The 19,126-nt window shown below is 38.0% G+C and overlaps 1 protein-coding gene across 1 annotated transcript in view; it reads right to left on the bottom strand.

The window, feature by feature from the left end:
* Positions 1 to 19,126, bottom strand: part of LOC132391478 (protein diaphanous homolog 3-like) — a 583,252-nt gene that overhangs the window by 422,707 nt on the left and 141,419 nt on the right. The window lies entirely within an intron of this gene.

The raw sequence follows: 19,126 nt of genomic DNA, 5'->3' as shown, positions 1-19,126 counted from the left end.
TTACACTCTGGAGAGCATTTTAGAAGATTGAGGAAATCTTCAGATGCTGGAAATTCAAACAACACACAAAAAATGCCGGTGGAACACAGCAGGCCAGGCAGCATCTATAAGGAGAAGCACTGTTGACGTTTCAGGCCGAGCCCCTTCGTCAGGACTGTTACAGATTTATCCGGTCTAGTGTGGACGTAGCCTAAGTTAACAAATTTCGTGACACATGCCGGTGATAATAAACCTGATTCTGCTTGAAGATCAGTGTGGTCATCTATGCATGGAGTCAAAAGAGGTGAGGGAGATCTTAATGGATTATTTTGCATCTGTATTTACTTAGGAAGCGAGCACAGAATCTACAGAACTAAGGCAGCACAGCAGTGAAGTTATGGACCATATACAGATTACAAAGGAGGGGGTACAAGTTTTCTTGAGGCAAATGAGGGTGGATAAATCCCCAGGGCCTGACAAGGTGTTCCCTCAGAACTTGTGGGAGGCTAGTGCAGAAATTGCAGAGGCCCCAGCAGAAGTATTTCAAACATCCTTAACCACGGGTGAGGTGCCAGAGGACTGGAGGACAGCTAATATTACTCTGTTGTTCAAGTCTTAAGAATTAACAGAGAATATTTTTGGCTGGTGAGCCTGATGTCAGTTGTGGGTAAATTATCAAATGGCACTCAAAAGGACTGGATGTAAGTATTTGGATAGACAGGGCCTGATTAGGGATAGTTAATTGTTGTTTGTCATCTACATCAATGATACTGTGGTAAACTGCATCAGCAAATTTGCAGGTGACACAAAGATTAGGGGTAGGGGAGGTGAGGTGCGAAGTGGACTTTGTGGAAGGCTATCAAGGCTTGCAGCAGGAGCTCAATCAGTTGCAAAAATGAGCTGAAAAATGTCAAATGGAACTTAAAGCAGACAAGTGTGAGATGCTACACTTATGATGAACGAACGGGAGTAGAACATACACAGTGAATAGTAAGGCACTGAGGAATATGGTAGAATAGAGAGATCTGGGAGTACAGATCCATGCTACCTTGAAAGTAGCATCACAGATATATAGGATTGTAAAGAGAGGTTTGGCACATTGGCCTTCATAGATCAAAGTATCAAGGATAGGAGTTAGGATGCTATGCCGAGGTTGGTTAGGGAAACAATGCTGACACCAAAGTTGAGTATTATGTGCTGTTTTGATCACTTACCTACAGGAAAGACAGCAATAAAATTGAAAGGGCACAGAGAAAATCTACAAGAATGTTACTGGGACTTGAGGACCTAAAGAAAGGCTGAAAGGTTGAACTTTATTCCCTGGAGCATAGGAGAATGAGTGAAGATTTGATTGTATACTGTTACGTACTCGTGACACATGACAGTGGAGCCCTTGTCATGTGACTGGGGTTGAAGCTGTACTGGACTTGAGGTGATGGTCTTGTGATGGTGGAATGATGTCATTTTCCCGCCAGTAGAGATCATGTGACGGGTTTTTTTGTACAGGTTATAAAAGGCAGACCCCACCCTGTGAGGAGGGGCAGTTCGTGGCTGGATTTGCCAGGTTGACTTCATGCCACTGCGTGTTTTAAGAGATGACGCAGTTTAGTTGAAGGATGAAGTTTTTATTTAATGCCTAAAGTTTAAAAGGTTATTGCCAGCAGGTTCTTTATGATTCTGTTAGTTCGAGGAAATTAGAGGAGAGTGAAGATTCGAAGTTGGAAGTTAAAGATCGAGGAGAATCGCTTTCTAAGGTGAAACGGGGGCGACCTTTGTTTGATCCTTATTTGGAAGGATTTTGTTGACTATCTTCGTGTTAATCCCTAGGTTTACCTAGAAAGGATTGAAGGTAGTGGAGAAAGAAAGGTCAGTGCCTTTAAGCCGTTCTGTTTCGTGAATTCTTCGTGGGAAGTTCGATGTCGGGGATCGAAGCAAGCGACGTGAAAGAGAACCTAAATCGTCCTGTAAAGTCTCTCCTTTTAAATGGACTGTGAGCATATCGAACTTTTGGCAATACCACTTTAAAGAACTGTTTTGGAATATCACTTTAAGAACTGTTTTTGCAATATCACTTTACGAACTGTTTGAACAGCCGCTCAGCAGCTGTTTCCGGTTACGGTAGTGTTTGTTTACTTTTGGGGGGTTTGTTTTCTGTGTTTAATAAACGTGTTGTTTGTTATAAGAAACCCTTGCCGAACTCATATATTTATTGTTGCCTGAATACGTAACAATACAAAATTACAAGTGGTATACAGGCAAGGTAAATGCAAGCATGCTTTTTCCATTGAGGTTTGGCGAGACCAGAACTAGAGGTCATAAGTTAAGGGCGAAAGGTGAAATATTTAAGGATAACCTTAGGGGAAACTTCTTCACTTAGCTGCCTGCGAAAGCAGTAGATGCAGGTCTGATTGCAACATTCAGGAGAATCTTGGATCAGTACATGGATGTGAGGGATACAGTGAACTGTGGTTCAGGTATGAGTGAATGAGAGTATGCAGAATGACAGTTCAGCATGGACTAGAAGGGCGTAAAGGCTCATTTCTGTGCTGTAGTTCTCTATGATTCTAAGTGACCTGTATACTTTGCACTTAAATTCTCATAAACAATAATACACTGTAGATTATATTTTATATAATTATCTCTTAGTTCCAATGCAGCAGTGCACACTTCTTGATTCCAATGAACAGGAATGCACATTATGCACAAAGCAGACTGTAACATGAATTAAATAGCTAATGTATGCATTATGATTATGTGCACTAAAAGCATTAGGGACAATCATCATACATTTGTACACCTATATAAAGCTCAAACTAAAATTACAAGTTGTGTAATAGTAAGCAAGAATATATTAAAAGATATAAAAGCTACTCAAACATTTGGTAGATTGAAAAATCTCAATCGATAAACAGGTATTCCTATTTCAAACAACTTCATAGCTACTGAAAGAAGGAAACCTGCTATCTCTCCTTCAGCTATGCTACTTAAACAGCTCTTTAACAACTGACACTGGATGCCTGATCCAGATACAATTAATTTGGGAGGAAAAACTGCAAAATGACAAGTGGAATTCAGCCTGGAGAAATGAAGGGCAATACTTTTGAAGAGGTGCAACAAGACAAAGATATACATCATAAATGGAAGGATAGTGTAGTTAAGGAACAAAGACCTTCAAGTTGATGTCCATAAATTCTTAAAGGCAGCAGGTCAAAGCGCTGGGGTGGTTAAAAGGACCTGCAAGTTACTTTCCTTTGTTGGCTGAAATATAGAATATAAAAGCAAGTAGGTGTGCTAGAACTGTATACAACACTACTTAGGTCACAGCTTTCCAGTACTGAGGACAATTGTTGTCATTGAATTAATAAGATGCAATTCAGAAAAACAATGAGTATTATAGAGATTTTAAATAACAAACTGGTAGTGGTATATTATTGCCACATGTACCAAGATATGGCGAAAAGCTGTTCTTGCTTAATACTCCTGTAGATCAAATCATTGCACAGTGTATTGAGTTAGAACATGGTAGAACAATAACAATACTGAATAAGGTGTAAATGCTATCAAAAAAGTGCAGTGCGGGTAAGTCATAAAATGTAAGATCAGAATAGGCTGTGAGGTCAAGAGTCCACCTTATCATACAAGGAGCCTGTTCAAAAGTCTGATAACAGTAAGATAGTTGTTTTTGAGCCTGCTGCCAAGTATTTCGAGGCTTTTGTATCATCTGCTCAATGGATGAGGAGAGAAGAGAGAATGTGCAGGGTGGCTGGGGTCTTGATAATGCTGGCTGCTTTACTGAGGCAGCAAGTATAGACAGAGTCCATCGAGCAGAGGCTGGTTCCAAAGATGTGCTGAGCTAATGTCCACAACTCTCTGCGGTCACATGCAGAGCAGTTGTCATTATCAAGCTGTCATGCATCCAGACACAATGTGTTCTATGGTGCATCAATAAAAGTCGGTAAGGGTTGACCGGACATGCCAATTTTATTTCACCTATTCATGGAATAGAGGCATTGGTGAGCTTTCCTGGTCGAAGCATCAACATGGTTGGAACAGGACATCTAAGAACTTGAAGCTCTCAACCTCAACACAGTTGATGTAGACAGCAGCATATGCAGCACCCTCTTTCTGAAGAAAATGAGTACTACACGGTGAAAGCTGAATTTAGAAAGCACTCGGGGTGGCACAGCAATGTCCATCACAAGCTTTGCTGTGGTAGGATCATCTCTGACCAAGCAGCCTAATCTCAACATCAAACACTAATCATCATCACTGTCATACAGCTGTCATGAAGCCAAGTGCAATTTCTTTGTGTATGTACTGAACTGTCATGTTAATTGCTACTACTACAGAATTAAGTTGGACAGATACGGCAATTCCAAACTGGATACCTGTGCTAATGGCCATCAGCAGGAGCAGAATCTAAAATATCAAGACCCAACAAATTCATTCCATTAAGGCAAGGGACAAGCTTGATACAATGATGAATTTAGAACACTTTGTCAATTGCAGTACTTAAAAATGAGGTACCACACAAGCAAGTCTGCAATATAGAACAGAAGCCTGCTTGTTTGTAATACAATGACCAGGCAGTAGAAAAACCAACGTGTCAGGTCAAAACTCTTCCGTTCTATCACATTCCATCCTGATGAATGCCAAAGAATTAAAATAACAAATTACCAAGTTCCATTGCCATCCCTATTCTCAACTATGGTGGAGGCCGACATGAGTCAAAGGAATGACTGGCAACAATTTTCAGCTAGTAGTTTAAAGTGGATAATACTTCAGAGACTTCACATGACAAAAGGAGAAGGTCTTATATTGATTCAATTCACCCTGTGTGTATTCAAGAAATGAACAAGTGCACTGGATACAACAGCAGAATGGCACAACAACACCCTGGCAATATGATGAAGACATGTGCTCTGTACTGCTTGTCAAACTGCTGCAGCGCAGCTACCAAACTGGCATCCACACAATATGTAGAAGTAGTCAAAAATATCCTTTGCATAAAAAAACAAAAATCCATAGCAGCTACAGTACAACTTCAATCATCCAGCTCACCTAGAGGTTCAGTGGTGCTGACCTGCATTTCATGTTGATTCTATAAATACCTCAACATATTTTAATTATTTTTTGCGATTGTATATTATTATAATATTTTTTCCACACACTGGGCCCTCAGTGAGTGGGAAGGGAGTATGGCAAACATCACCTGGTGAAGCAGATGCCAAACCATCAGGAATTCCAAATCATTAAATAGCGAATAATTAGTTTTACTGTAATACCATCTTAGCCATCTGCTCAATCATCAGCAGAAAAGTAATCCATCAGTTGTGCTACTATGTTGCACTTGCAAATGCTCTTCCAGGATCTTTATTGATTTCAGCAAGACTTCCTTATTTCAGGACTTTAAAATCTTAGTCCAAGATAGGATACCAGAGCTGGTCCACAGTGGGCACAAGGTGTGAGTGACGGCCTTTGATTTGAAGGAACAATTTGACTAAGAAAGGTATTGAGAAGCAGGGAATAAATAAAAGTCAATGGAAATCCAAGAAACTCTCAGTCATTGAAGTCATACATGGCACAAAGGATGATAGTTGTAGCTGCAAGAGGATGATCATCTCAGCCTTGGGCGGGGGGGGGGGGGGGGTTGCTTTTTTCTTTTACCTAGTAAAACTGCATCTTTATTACTATATTGTTGTACAAACAACTAATGCCGTTCTGAAAGAATTTACTGTGCCCGATCAGGACTTCAGAGAATCCATTCTCAAATCTGTAATATACTATCATCAGGAGCCTCATGCGTACTACATACACTTTGTTTTGGTTTTATTTGCACATTACCGTGGGGCAGCATGGTAATATAATGGTTAGCACAACACTTTACAGTACCAGTGACCCAGGTTCAATTCCCACCACTGTCTGCAAGGAGTTCGTATGTTCTCCCCATGACCTCCAAATGCTCTGGTTTCCTCTCAGAGTCCAAGGATGTACCATTTGGTAGATTAATTGTAAGTTGTCCCATGATTAGGCTAGGATTAAATTGGGGTGTTGCTGGGCAGTGTAGCTCAAAAGGTCAGGAGAACCAACCCTGCGCTATATGTCAATAAATTAAAAATAAATAATCTTTCCCCTGACAGAACAGACACAGTCACCACATATTGATTTCTGCAAATAAAGTGCTTTAGCTCTACAAGCTTTAGAGCTTGTTCACCCTGTTACGGCACGTCAACATTCCTTCATAATTTCCATTGCATGCTTATTATAAGGGTTCCTCGACATGGTTTCTTGCACAAAATTATCCTCAATATTTCATCCCTACACTAGAAAAAAATCAGACCCCACACAATTCATTGACAATCACCTGGTGTTCAATCCCTTAGAATAGTATCTACAAGAAGTAAGATACGAGTTAAATTCTGGTTCAGGGTGATGACCAAAACAGAATTTGGAGCAATCTAGTGCCAGGTATAGCAATCCCCAAAATGGGAGAGTCTGATCCACACCTCCAAGATGTTAAAGAGCAAATAGCAATTACAAACAACTGATACCTCTAGTGACTAAAAAGACACTATCAGCAGACACAGAAATGCCATGGCTATAACAGAAAATCCAAAACTCTCTCCAAGGTCAAGAGAGTAAAAAATATGTTAGAATACTCACTGCTTGTCAGAATAAGTGCAGTTGCAACAAACCTTCAATTTCAACTATTCAGAGCAAAAACTTACATGACCCCAAGCTCTGTAGTATGCATTGCAGCACAGAACAAATGATGTTATAACATGCTGAACCTGCATCTATACCTTAACCCAAAGAACTGTTTGGATTCAAGGCTGCATCCAAGTACCATCTGTAAGAGCAAGTTACGTTGGATAATAACTGGTAATTTTACTAGCCATGATCATATCATAAATACCTACAGGAAAGCAAGGGAGAAAGAACCAGCATACTCCGGAAACTGCAACCTCCTTTTTTCAATTGCAACTCAGATGAGACAGACTAGTGAACAGATAGTTTGAGAAACAGATAGAGTGGCTAGGACAGGAGCTAGAAATGAAATGCCCAAAGATATAGGAGCAGAATTAGGCCATTTGGTCCATCGCATCTGCTCTGACATTTCATCATGGCTGATCTAATTTTCCTCTCAGCCACAATCTCATGCCTTCTCCCCATGTCCTTCATGCCCTGCTAAATCAAGAATCTATCAACCTCTGCTTTAAAAAAACATAAAGACTTGGCCTCCACTACTGCATGTGGCAAGGAATTTCAGATTCACCACTCTCTACCTAAAGAAATTCCTCCTCATCTCCATTCTAAAAGGACGTCCTGCTATTCCAAGGCTATGTCCTGGTCTTAGACTCTCCTACTACAGGAAACACCCTCTCCAGGTCCACTCTAAAAGGCCATTCACCATTCAATAGGTTTAAATGAGGTCACTCCTATTCTTCTGAATTGTGCTGAATACAGGCCTAGAGCCATCAAACACTTTTTATATGACAAGTCATTCAATCCAAGAATGATTTTTGTGAGCTTCTTTTGAACCCACTCCAGTTTCAATGCATTCTTTCTACAAACACGTTTGTAAGATAAGAGGCCCAAACCTGCACACAATACTCCAAGTGAGGCCTCACCAGTGCTTTATAAAGTCTAAACATTACATCCCTGCCTTTATATTCTAGTCCTCCTGAACTGAATGCTAACATTGTATTTGCTTTCCTCATCACAGACTCAAACTACAAATAAGCTTTATGGAAGCCTGCACAAGGACTTCAAGTCCCTTTGTACCTCAGAGTTTTGAATTATCTCTCCATTTAGAAAAGTTTTTTCTACCAAAATGCATGGCCATACAATTCCCAACACTATTCCATCTGCCACTTCTTTGCCTATTCTCCAAATCTGTCTGTTCTTCTGTAGGCTCTCTCCTTCCTCAAAACTACCGTCCACTCCATCTATCTTCATATTGTCCACAAACTTTACAACAAAGCATTAAATTCCATCATCCAAATCATTGGCATACAATGTAAAAAGAATTGCTCCCAACACATACCCCTGAGGAACACTACTATTCTCTGGCAGCCAGTCAGAAAAGGCTTCCTTTATTCCCACTCTTTGCCTCATGCCAATCAGCCACTGCTTTATCCAGGCTGGAATCTTTCCTGCAATACCATGGGCTCGTAGCTTGTTAATCAGCCTCATGTGCCACCTTGTCAAAGGCCTTCTGAAAATCCAACTACACAACATTAACCAATGATTGTTTGTCTATCCTTCTTGTTATTTCTTCAAAGAATTCCGACAGATTTGTAAGGCACGATTTTCCCTCAAAAATCTTGCCCATTTTTCATGTGCCTCCAAGTACCCTGAGAATGCATCCTTAACAATCAACTTCAACAGTTTCCCAATCACAGAAATCAGATTAACTGGCCTATAGTTTCCTTTCTTCTGCCTCTCTCCCTTCTTGAATAGTGGAGAGACGTTTGCAATTTTTCAGTCTTCCGGAACCATTCCAGTATCTAGTGATTCTTGAAAGATCATTGCTAATGCCTCCACAGTCTCCTCAGCCACTCCATGCAGAACCCTGGAGTGTATCTGAAGAAGCTTTTAGTATCCTCTTTAATATTATTGGCTAGCTTTCTTTCGTATTCCATCTTTACCTTCTTAGTTACTATTCTCAGTTGCCTTCTGCTGCTTTTCAAAAGCTTCCCAATCTTCTAACTTCCCACTATTTTTTGCTCTCTCTTTGGTGTTTATTTTGGCTTTGACTTTTGTTGTTAGCCATGCTTGTATCATTTTTCCTTTAGAATATTTCTTCCTCTTTATATATTTTATATATCCTGTGCCTTCCAAATTGCTTCCAGAAATTCCAGCCATTGATGCTGAACCATTATCCTTGCCAGTGTTCTTTTCCAATCAATTCTGGCCAACTCCTCTCACATGCTTCAGTAATTCCCTTTACTCCACTGTATTATTGAAACATCTGACTTTAGCTTCTCCTTCTCAAATTTCAGGGTGAATTCCATCATATTATAATCACTTTCCCTTAAGAGTTCTTTTACCTTAAGCTCTCTAATCAATTCTTGTTCATTATACAACGCCCAATCCAGAATAGCTGATCCTCTAGTGAGCTCATCCACAACCTGCTCTGAAAAGAAATTTCCCTCCTGTAATTCAGCACCAACCTGATTTTCCCAGTCTACATGCATATTGAAGTCCCCCACAACTATTGTAACATTACCCGTTTGACATGCATTTTCTATCTCTGGTTGTAATTTGTAGGCAACGTCCTTACTACTGCTTGAGGGTCTGCATCCAATTTCCATCAGGGTCTTTTTACCCTTGCAGTTCCTTTGCTCTATCCAGAATGATTCAACATGTTCTGGCCCAATGTAACCTCTTTCTAATGATTTGATTTCATTTTTTTTTACCAACAGAGCAACTGCCTTCCGGTCTATCCTTACACTACAATGTGTATCCTTGGACATTAAGCTCCCAGATATAATCTTTCAGCCATGATTCAGTAATGCCTACAACATTGTACCTGCCAATCTACAACTATGCTGAGCATAATCAGATACACTTTCAATCCAGTATTCACCCTTTCTGATTTTGTCACAGCATGCTCAACCTTTTGATTCCTAACTCTGTCTGAGGTCTTACTAACATCTGCCTCCATAACCTCACCACCAACTTTTCTGGCATACTGGTTTCCACCGCTCTGCAACTCTAGTTTAAATCCCACTGTGTAGCATTAACAAACCTTCCCACTAGGATATTAGTCCTCCTCCAGTTCAGGTGAAAACCATCCTTTCTGTACAGATTCTACCTTCCCTGGAAGAGAGCCCAATGATCCAAAAATCTTATGCCCTCCCTCCTACACCAACTCTTTAGCCATGTGTTCAACTAGATAATCTTCTGAGTTCAACGTCACTAGCATGTGGCACAAACAGCAATCCTAAGATCACAACACTGGAGGGCTTGCCCTTGAACTTAGCACCTAACTCTTCAAGCAGAACCTTGACACTCATCTTACCCATGTCATTGGTACCTATATGGACCACAACTTCTGGCTGTTCCCCCTCACACTGAAGAATGCTGAGGGCTCAGTCCAAGATATCCCAGACCCTGGCACCAAGGAGGCAACATGCCATCCGGGAATCTCACTGTCGCCCACAGAACCTCCTGTCCAGTCCCCTAACCAAAGAACCCCTATCATCACAGCTCCCTTCCCTTCTGAGTCAGAGGCAGAAATGCTCTGTCACAATGCTGATGCTGATGTCACAATTTGCAGATGGCCATTACAAAGAGCAAGCAGCTGTGATAGGATGAGGTATTCTGGGTTGGATCCTTGGAAAGATCAAAATAATCACAGAAGATGGAAAATTACAGGAAAAATAGAAATTACTGAAAATCACAAACACAAGAAAGTCAGCAGATGCTGAAAATCCAAAGCAACACAAAAAAAATGCCACAGAAGCTCAGTAGGTCAGGCAGCATCGACAGAAATGAATAAATGGTTGGCCTTTCTGGCCGAGACCCTTCTTCACAACTGGAAAAGAAGGGGGAAGGTAACAGAATAAAAGGTGGCAGGAGGGGAAAGAGGATAGCTAGGTGATGGATGAAGCCAGATGGGTAGGAAAAGTAAAGGACCAAGTGAGAAGAGGTAGGAAGCTGGAGTGGGGAGCAGAAGAAGAGGGAAGGGAGAGTATTTTTATTTATTTATTCATTTGTTCGTTTGCAGGAAGGAATAATCAATGTTCATGCCATCAGGTTGGAGGTTACCCGGACAGAATTAAATGTGTTGTTCCTCCACCGTGAGCATGGCCTCATCATGGCACAAGAGGAGGTCACGAACCAAAATGTCAGAATGAGAACTGGAAATAGAATTAAAATGTATGGCCACACGGAAGTTCAACTTTTGGCTAATAGAGTGGAGGGGTTCAATGAAGTGGTCCCCCAATTTATGGTGGGTTTCACAAACACAGGGGGGGTCCCATCAAGTCACAATAAATAACCCCCATCAGAATCGCAGGTGAAGTATTGCCTCACCTGGAAGGACTGTTTGGGACCCTGAATGGAGGTGAGAGAGGAGGTGAATGGGCAGGGGTAGCACATTGGCTGCTTGCTGGGGCAGAGATTAGTGGAAAGCGACAAACAGACAAGGGAATCACGGAGGGAGTGATCCATGTGGGAAGTGGGGGGGGGGGCAAAGATCTTTTTAGTGGTAGGATCCCTTTGGAGAAGACAGAACTTACAAAGAATTTGTTGGATTTGGAGGCTCATGGGTGGTAGGTAAGGACAAGAGGAACTCTATCCCTATAATGGCAGTGGGAAGATGGGATAAGCACAGATGTTCAGGAAATTGAGGAGATGTGGGTGAGTGCAGCATCAATGGAGGAGGAAGGGAGATCCTGTTTTTTGATGTCCTGGAAAGGAAAGCCTCAAACTGGGATAGACACAGTTGAGACAAAAGAACTGAGAGCAGGAAATAGCATTCTAACTGGAGACAGAGTGAGAAAATGTATAGTCAAAATAGCTATGGTAGGTTTATAAATGATGGCAGTTGACAGTTTGTCTTCAGAGATGGACACAGAGGTTGAGAAAGGAAGGGAGGTGTCTGAAATAGACTTAGGGCAGGGTGGAAGTTGGAGGCGAAGTTGATGAAATTAACAACCTCAGCATGTGTGCATGAAGCAGCACCAATGCAGTCATCAATATAGTGGAGGAAGACCGAGCGAGCAGACCATTACATGGACTGTTTGTTCTACATAGACAACAAAAAGGCAGGCACAGCTGGGACCCATGGCTACCCCTCGAGTCTGAAGAAAATGGGAGGAGTCGAAGGAAAAATTGTTGAGGATGAGGACCTGTTTTTCCAGATGGAGGGTGATGGTGGTAGAGGGAAACTGGTTGGTTCTTTTATTGAGAAAGAAGCAGAGAGCTTTAAGATCTTCTTGATGGGAGATATAAGTATATAGGGACTGGACATCCACGGTGAAAGTGAAACAGTCCAGGCCAAGTTATTGAAAGTTAGCGAGGTGATTGAGAGCATGAGAAGTATCGCGGATGGAGGTGGGAAAGGACTGAACCAAGTGGGATAGAATGGAGTCAAGATATAAGGGCACAAGTTCAGTGGGGCGGGAACAAGCAGAGACAAAAGGCCTAGCTGAAAAGAGCAAACACGAGGAAATCTGCAGATGCTGGAAATTCAAACAACACACACAAAATGCTGGTGGAACAAAGCAGGCCAGACAGCATCTATAAGGAGAAGCACTGTCGACATTTTGGGCCGAGACCCTTCATCAGGACCCTTCTGCAAGGGATATCATGTTTCACAAGTCTGACTAAGTTTTTAGAAGAGGTGATGAAGAGGATTGACAAGTCCATGGTACTGCTTTGGCTTCAGCAAGGCCTTTAACAAGGTCCCTCTTGGTAAGCTGCTCCAGAAGGTTGGATCACCAGGGATCCATGGTAATGGACTTTCAAACCAAAGACCATAGGTTTAAGGTGAGAGGGGATACTGAGGTGCTATTTTTAATAGAAAAGGAAATGATATATGGAACAAGATGCCAGACAATTATATTTAGATATATATATATACTATACATTTAGACAAGTATTGAGATAAGGAAAAGGCTTAGTGAGATATTGCCCAAATGGTGGCATATAGAACTAGCTCAGAAAGACCACTTGGTTGGCATGGACAAGTTTACCCAAAGCACCAGTTTCAATGCTGTACAACTCCATGACTTTAAATGGGGCTGTTTAATGTTTCAAGAGAAAAAAGGAAACAACAAATATAAGTTAACGACAAGAAAGATAAAAGCAGATTCTAAGTGCTTCTACAACAGTGTTAAAAGGAAGAGAATAATAACTGTAATGAAATGTTGCTAATAAAACCAATAGTTTCTAATCACAAGATCACAATGCATTAATGTTGTCGATATCAGTTCCACTATTGGCTTGGTCTTAAACTCTGTCCTACAGTAATGAGCTAGGATGGATATGTAGAGCTCCCCTAACTGTCTAACTGTGTTCTGTTACAACAGATCTAGGGAAACTCAGCTACATTTTGGATCTAGATCATGATAGCTAAATGGTTATGTACCGTTAGATCAACTACCTTTGCACAAGTTAAAAACCCAACAGACCTAAAGGCATAACAGTATGAAATGCGCAATTAAATCATCAAATGTAGAAACCATCAAATGCTTTACAACAAAAACAACATAATATTTAAATTAATAGATGGAAAATAAAGCATTGCTGATAGAAATGTTTGGGGTGGAGTTTCAAGATGGCGACGTAAATACCTGCCTTTTAGGCGCTCTTCACTTTTTTAACTATAATCACCCTTTAATCAAATCTTTTCGAATTTAATCAAATGAGTTGATATTTTCGATTGACTTTTTTTTCCTAAAACTATATTTGATCTAACTCTGTCGAACTTAAAATGGCTACAAGTAAGAAATCGTCTAAGGAGCCTTTATCTACCGATGCAATTTCTAATCTTCTGGACACTAAACTTACAAGTTTGGAAAGCAAGCTGGAAAGTAAAATGGCAAGTTTGGAAAACAAGCTGGAAAGTAAAATGGCAAGTTTGGAAAACAAGCTAACCACGAAAATGTCTGAACCTGAAGGAGTTGTTAGATCGCTTGATACTAAGCTTCAGTCGCAGGCATCGGATATTCAGCGGCATGAAGATAAGTTGGTGACTCTTGAAAAATTAATTGTTGAAAAAGTACGTACAATTGAAGTATTGGATAAGAAGGTACAATCGACTCTTAAAACTGTAGATCAGTATAAGTTTAAAATTACTGATCTCGAAAACCGATCTCGCAGACAGAATTTGCGAATTATCGGGTTTCCCGAAAGAGTTGAGTCCGGTGATTTAACTGAATTTTTCTCTAAATTACTGTGGGAAATTTTCGGTGATGAAGGTTTGCAAACTAAACCTGTTATCGACCACGCTCACAGAGTTGCGAGGTTTTCGTCTACGACTGATAAACCACGAGCGGTGATTGTTCGCCTTCATTATCCTCGTGAAAAAGAGCTTCTAATTCGATTAGCTCGTAAAAAAGGTATGATTTCTTACAATACCAACACATTTCGAATTGTTGAGGATTACAAATACGAGGTGATGAGAGCCAGAATCGCTTTTAAACCAGTGATGGCAGAGATTTACTCGATTGGACTTAAACAAGCTTTAATGTATCCAGCGAAGCTTAGAATTACGCTGAACGACAACAGTCAGCAAATTTTTAACACTCCGGAAGAAGCGAAGAAATTTGCTGAAGAATTTCGATCTTCTAGTGCAACTTGAACTATGTGTTATGTGGAAGATTTTTCGGAGAGAGGATATCTTTTTACTTTAAGTTTTAACCTATGAAGCTGGGTTATAACTTCTTATTTTGATCTACGGGTCTGGTTTTTTTTACTATCATCATTGTTTATAGATGTTCCTTTTAATTTTTATAATATCTTTTTTTTTCTTCTTTCTGTTTTGGACATATACGTTTATATTTTGCAATAATGATTTACTTTTTTTTTCAAGATGTCGTTTCTTTTTCCCGTAAGATTCTGTTTTTTGTAAGCATTTATTTGTTTGCCTGTACTTAGAAATGGGACGAATGTTTTGGATTTTTGGTCTTTTTTTTTATATATATTGTACTGTTTATTACATCCTTTTTTTTTTAATCCTATTTTGTCTTTTAATAGATTGCTGAACTCACATTTCTATTTAGTAATATGGCTTTTTCAAAATGGCGTTTCTTCTTCCCATAAGTCTTTGCTTTTGAAACGTCATCTTTCTTGTATTTGAACACGGGATTTTTTTTTTTAAAGGTATATTACACTTTCAAATTTTGATGTTTATACTTTTTTTATTAATGATTGTTTGTTTTATTATATTAGTTTTTTTTATTCTGATTGATATATATTTTCTTTTTGCAACTCTATATCTTAATCTGGGTGTTATATAGTTTTCTTTTAATCTTTTTATAGAGCTGCCATCTTGAAATGGGGGTAATGTTAGTATTAGATTATGCGCCTGCCGCTTGGCTTTTTTTCAAAGGGTGGGGGGAGGGGGTAGGGATCTTTTTTCACGCTTTTGCTCTTTATTTCTTTGCTTTTAGTTTATGGGCCGACTTTAAATTATTAATATTGTTGAGGTGTCATGTTCTCCGATTGCTCCTGAATCAATTTTCCTCCTTCCTGAATTATGGGTTATGTGTCTTTTTAACCTTTTATGATACACACAACTAATGTTAGCATGATGGATAAATCTGTTAACTTTATCTCTTGGAATACTAATGGTTTAAATCATCCAATTAAACGTAAAAAAATATTTAAAGTATTCCATAGACTGAACGCTAATATTATCTTTGCACAGGAGACCCATATCAGGAGGGAGGATAATCAACGTTTTTTTCGGTTCTGGAAGGGTCAACAATTTCACTCGAATTGTACCGCCAAAATCAGGGGTGTGTCTATTTTTATAGACCCCTCAATATCGTTTATACATCATGAAATTATTTCTGACCCACAGGGTAGATTTTTGTTGATAACTGGCTCACTTTTTAATCGAAAAGTTGTTCTAGTTAATCTTTATGCTCCAAACTTTGACTGCCCTGAATTTTTTAAACGTTTATTTACTTCCCTTCCTAATCTAAATGAATATATGTTGATAATGGGTGGAGATTTTAACTGTTGTTTGAATCCTTCGATGGATAGATCTAAACCTATCCGTACTCTTCCGAATAGATCAGCCTTACTTATTAATTCTTTTATGGTTGATTCGGGAATTACAGAAATATGGTGGTTTTTGAACCCTAAAGATAAAGAATTTTCATTTTTTTCACATGTATATCATAGCTATTCTAGAATTGACTATTTTCTTATTGATCATCGGTTATTAACGGATGTTATTGATTGTAAATATGATTCTATTACTATTTCGGATCATGCACCTTTGAAGTTATCTATTAAGATTTTGGACTATTCCAATAATATCAGATCTTGGAGGCTTAACGCTACTTTGCTTCAAGACCCAGAATTTATCACCTACATAAAACAGCAAATTGACTTGTTTTTCTCAACAAACTATACTGAAGAAATCGACAGAGGAATACTTTGGGACTCTTTTAAGGCTTTTATCCGTGGACAAATTATCTCATATTCTGTTGGTAAAAGAAAACAAAGATATTTAGATATTGCTTTATTAGTGGATAAAATCAAGGAAATTGATAAGATTTATTCCGTGACTCCTACCAAAGAACTTTATAAGAAGAGAGTTGAGCTTCAAATGGAACATAGTTTACTATTATCTTCTTCAATTGAAAATCAATTAATTAGGACCAGGGCTCAATTCTATATTCACAGTGATCGAACTGGCAAACTGTTAGCTAATCAATTAAAAGCTATTTCGACTAAGCGACAAATTATTAAAATTCGTAAACAAGACGGTAATTTAACTACTGATCATAAAGAAATTAATAATACTTTTCAAGATTTTTATAAATCTTTATATCAATCAGAATTTGATGGTGACCAGTCCATGATGGATAATTTTTTTAACAATTTGAATATTCCTAAACTGATAGATGAAGACCATAGCCTGTTAGATGCTCCTATCTCTATGGTTGAAATAGGAGAGGCTATCTCATCAATGAATTCAGGGAAAGGTCCTGATGGTTATATAGTAGAATTTTTTAAAACTTTTTCTTCTTTGCTCTCTCCTTGGTTATGTGAAATTTTTAATGATGCGTTTGCTAAGAAGAGATTACCTCAATCTTTTTATGAAGCTAATATCTCTCTAATTCTTAAAAAAGATAAAGATCCTACTTTATGTACATCTTATCGCCCTATATCACTATTAAATGTAGATTCTAAGATTCTTACAAAAATTTTAGCCATTAGATTAGAAAAAGTACTATCACAGATTATTTCAGAAGATCAAACTGGTTTTATGAGGAATCGGTATTCCTTTTTTAATGTTAGAAAATTGATTAATATAATTCATACTTCACCACCCACAATCCCAGAATGTGTTATCTCATTAGATGCTGAAAAAGCTTTTGATAGAGTTAAATGGACATACTTATTTAATACATTGAGAAATTTTAATTTTAGTCCTAACTTTATATCAGGGATTAAATTAATATATTATAAACCTGTTGCTTCTGTTCTTACAAATAACTATAGATCCTCTTTTTTTCAATTATCTCATGGTACGAGACAAGGTTGTCCCTTAAGTCCTATATTATTTAATATCGCATTAGAACCTTTAGCTATTGCTATTCGTGAATCTCCTAATATTTTTGGTATTACCCGTAATGAGAAGTTATACAAATTATCACTTTATGCTGATGACTTGCTGTTATATATTTCTGACCCTGATAGGTCTATTCCCGCTATTTTATCCTTGTTGGTTCAATTTGGTATTTTTTCTGGTTATAAACTAAACTTAGATAAGAGGGAATTATTTCCCTTAAATGCACAAACTTTATTGAGTGATAGGATACCATTTAAAGTTGTTACTGATAACTTTACCTATTTAGGTATAAAAATTACCAAGAAATATAAAGATTTATTTAGACTGAATTTTTTACTTATGCTTCATCAAATTCACCAACTTACTACAAGATGGTCTCCTTTATTTTTATCATTAATTGGTCGGATTAATGCTATTAAAATGATGATTTTACCAAAATTTTTATACTTATTTCAAGCCTTACCAATTTTTATTTCTAAATCTTTTTTTTGATAACATTGATTCAAAAATTTCCTCATTTGTGTGGCAAAATAAAAACCCTAGGTTAAGTAAAAGGCAATTACAAAAATCTAAAAAAGATGGTGGTTTAGCTTTACCTAACTTTAGATTTTATTATTGGGCAAATAATATTCGTAACTTAATGTATTGGAAACTAGATTTGGATTCACCACAGTGGGTAAATTTGGAATGTAATGAGGTAAAGGGATATTCTCTATTCTCTGTTCTTGGTTCTTGTCTTCTTGCTGATTTAGTTAAATTTAATAAACAAATATCTAATCCTGTTATTAAACATACATTACGAATTTGGTTTCAATTTCGTAAGTTTTTTACTTTGAAAAACTTTGTTCTTGATAGCCCTATCTTACTTAATTTCTTTTTCAAACCCTCTTGGACAGATCAAGCTTTTAACATATGGAAAAGGAAAGGTATAAAATGTTTTCGTGATCTTTTCTTTGAAGATACTTTGATGTCCTTTGACCAACTTTCCAACAAATTTGAATTACCTAAATCTAATTTTTTCAGATATTTACAAATTAGAAATTTCTTACATAAAGTTTTACCATCTTTTCCTAATTCAACTTTAGTGGATTTTGCAGATTTGATTTTTACCTGAAACCCTTGTCAGAAGGGATTAGTAGCTTTTATTTATAATATGATTATGAAGATACAACCAGAAATATCAGTTAGAATTAAACAAGAATGGGAAAAAGAACTTCGATATAATATATCAACAGATAAATGGGAAAAAATTTTACAAATGGTTAATTCCTCTTCTATATGTGCTAAACATGCTTTAATACAATTTAAAATTGTACATAGAGCTCATATGTCTAAAGATAAACTTGCTCAATTCTATTCTCATATTAACCCTCAATGTGACAGATGTCATTCAGAAGTGGCCTCATTGACCCATATGTTTTGGTCATGTCCCACTTTACATAACTATTGGAAGGACATATTTACTACCATTTCCTCAATTTGGAATATAGATTTACAACCTCATTTTATTAATGCAATTTTTGGCATACCAAATGAAGATGGTAATCAGTTTTCCCCTTCAATCAGACGAATGATTGCTTTTGTAACATTAATGGCCAGAAGGTCTATATTACAAAACTGGAAAGAAGTAAATCCTCCTACCACATTCCAGTGGTTTTCTCAAACTATTTCTTATTTGAGCCTGGAAAAAATTAGAAGCACTATTTTTGACTCATCAATTAAATTTGAAGAAAGTTGGAGACCGTTCATTCGACATTTTCATATGAATTAATTTGGCCTTTTTCAGACCTTCTTTCTGCTTATTCATGTTCAGGTATGGAGTTCTGGAGTTTTTTGACACTATCATATACTTGTAAACTATTATTATTGCCCATGTTAGTT

Source organism: Hypanus sabinus, chromosome 3, assembly GCF_030144855.1.
Source record: "Hypanus sabinus isolate sHypSab1 chromosome 3, sHypSab1.hap1, whole genome shotgun sequence".
In the NCBI taxonomy this organism is placed as follows: Eukaryota; Metazoa; Chordata; class Chondrichthyes; order Myliobatiformes; family Dasyatidae; genus Hypanus; species Hypanus sabinus.
The sequence above is the reverse complement of the archived record's forward strand: the minus strand, read 5'-3'. Positions and strand labels throughout refer to the sequence as shown.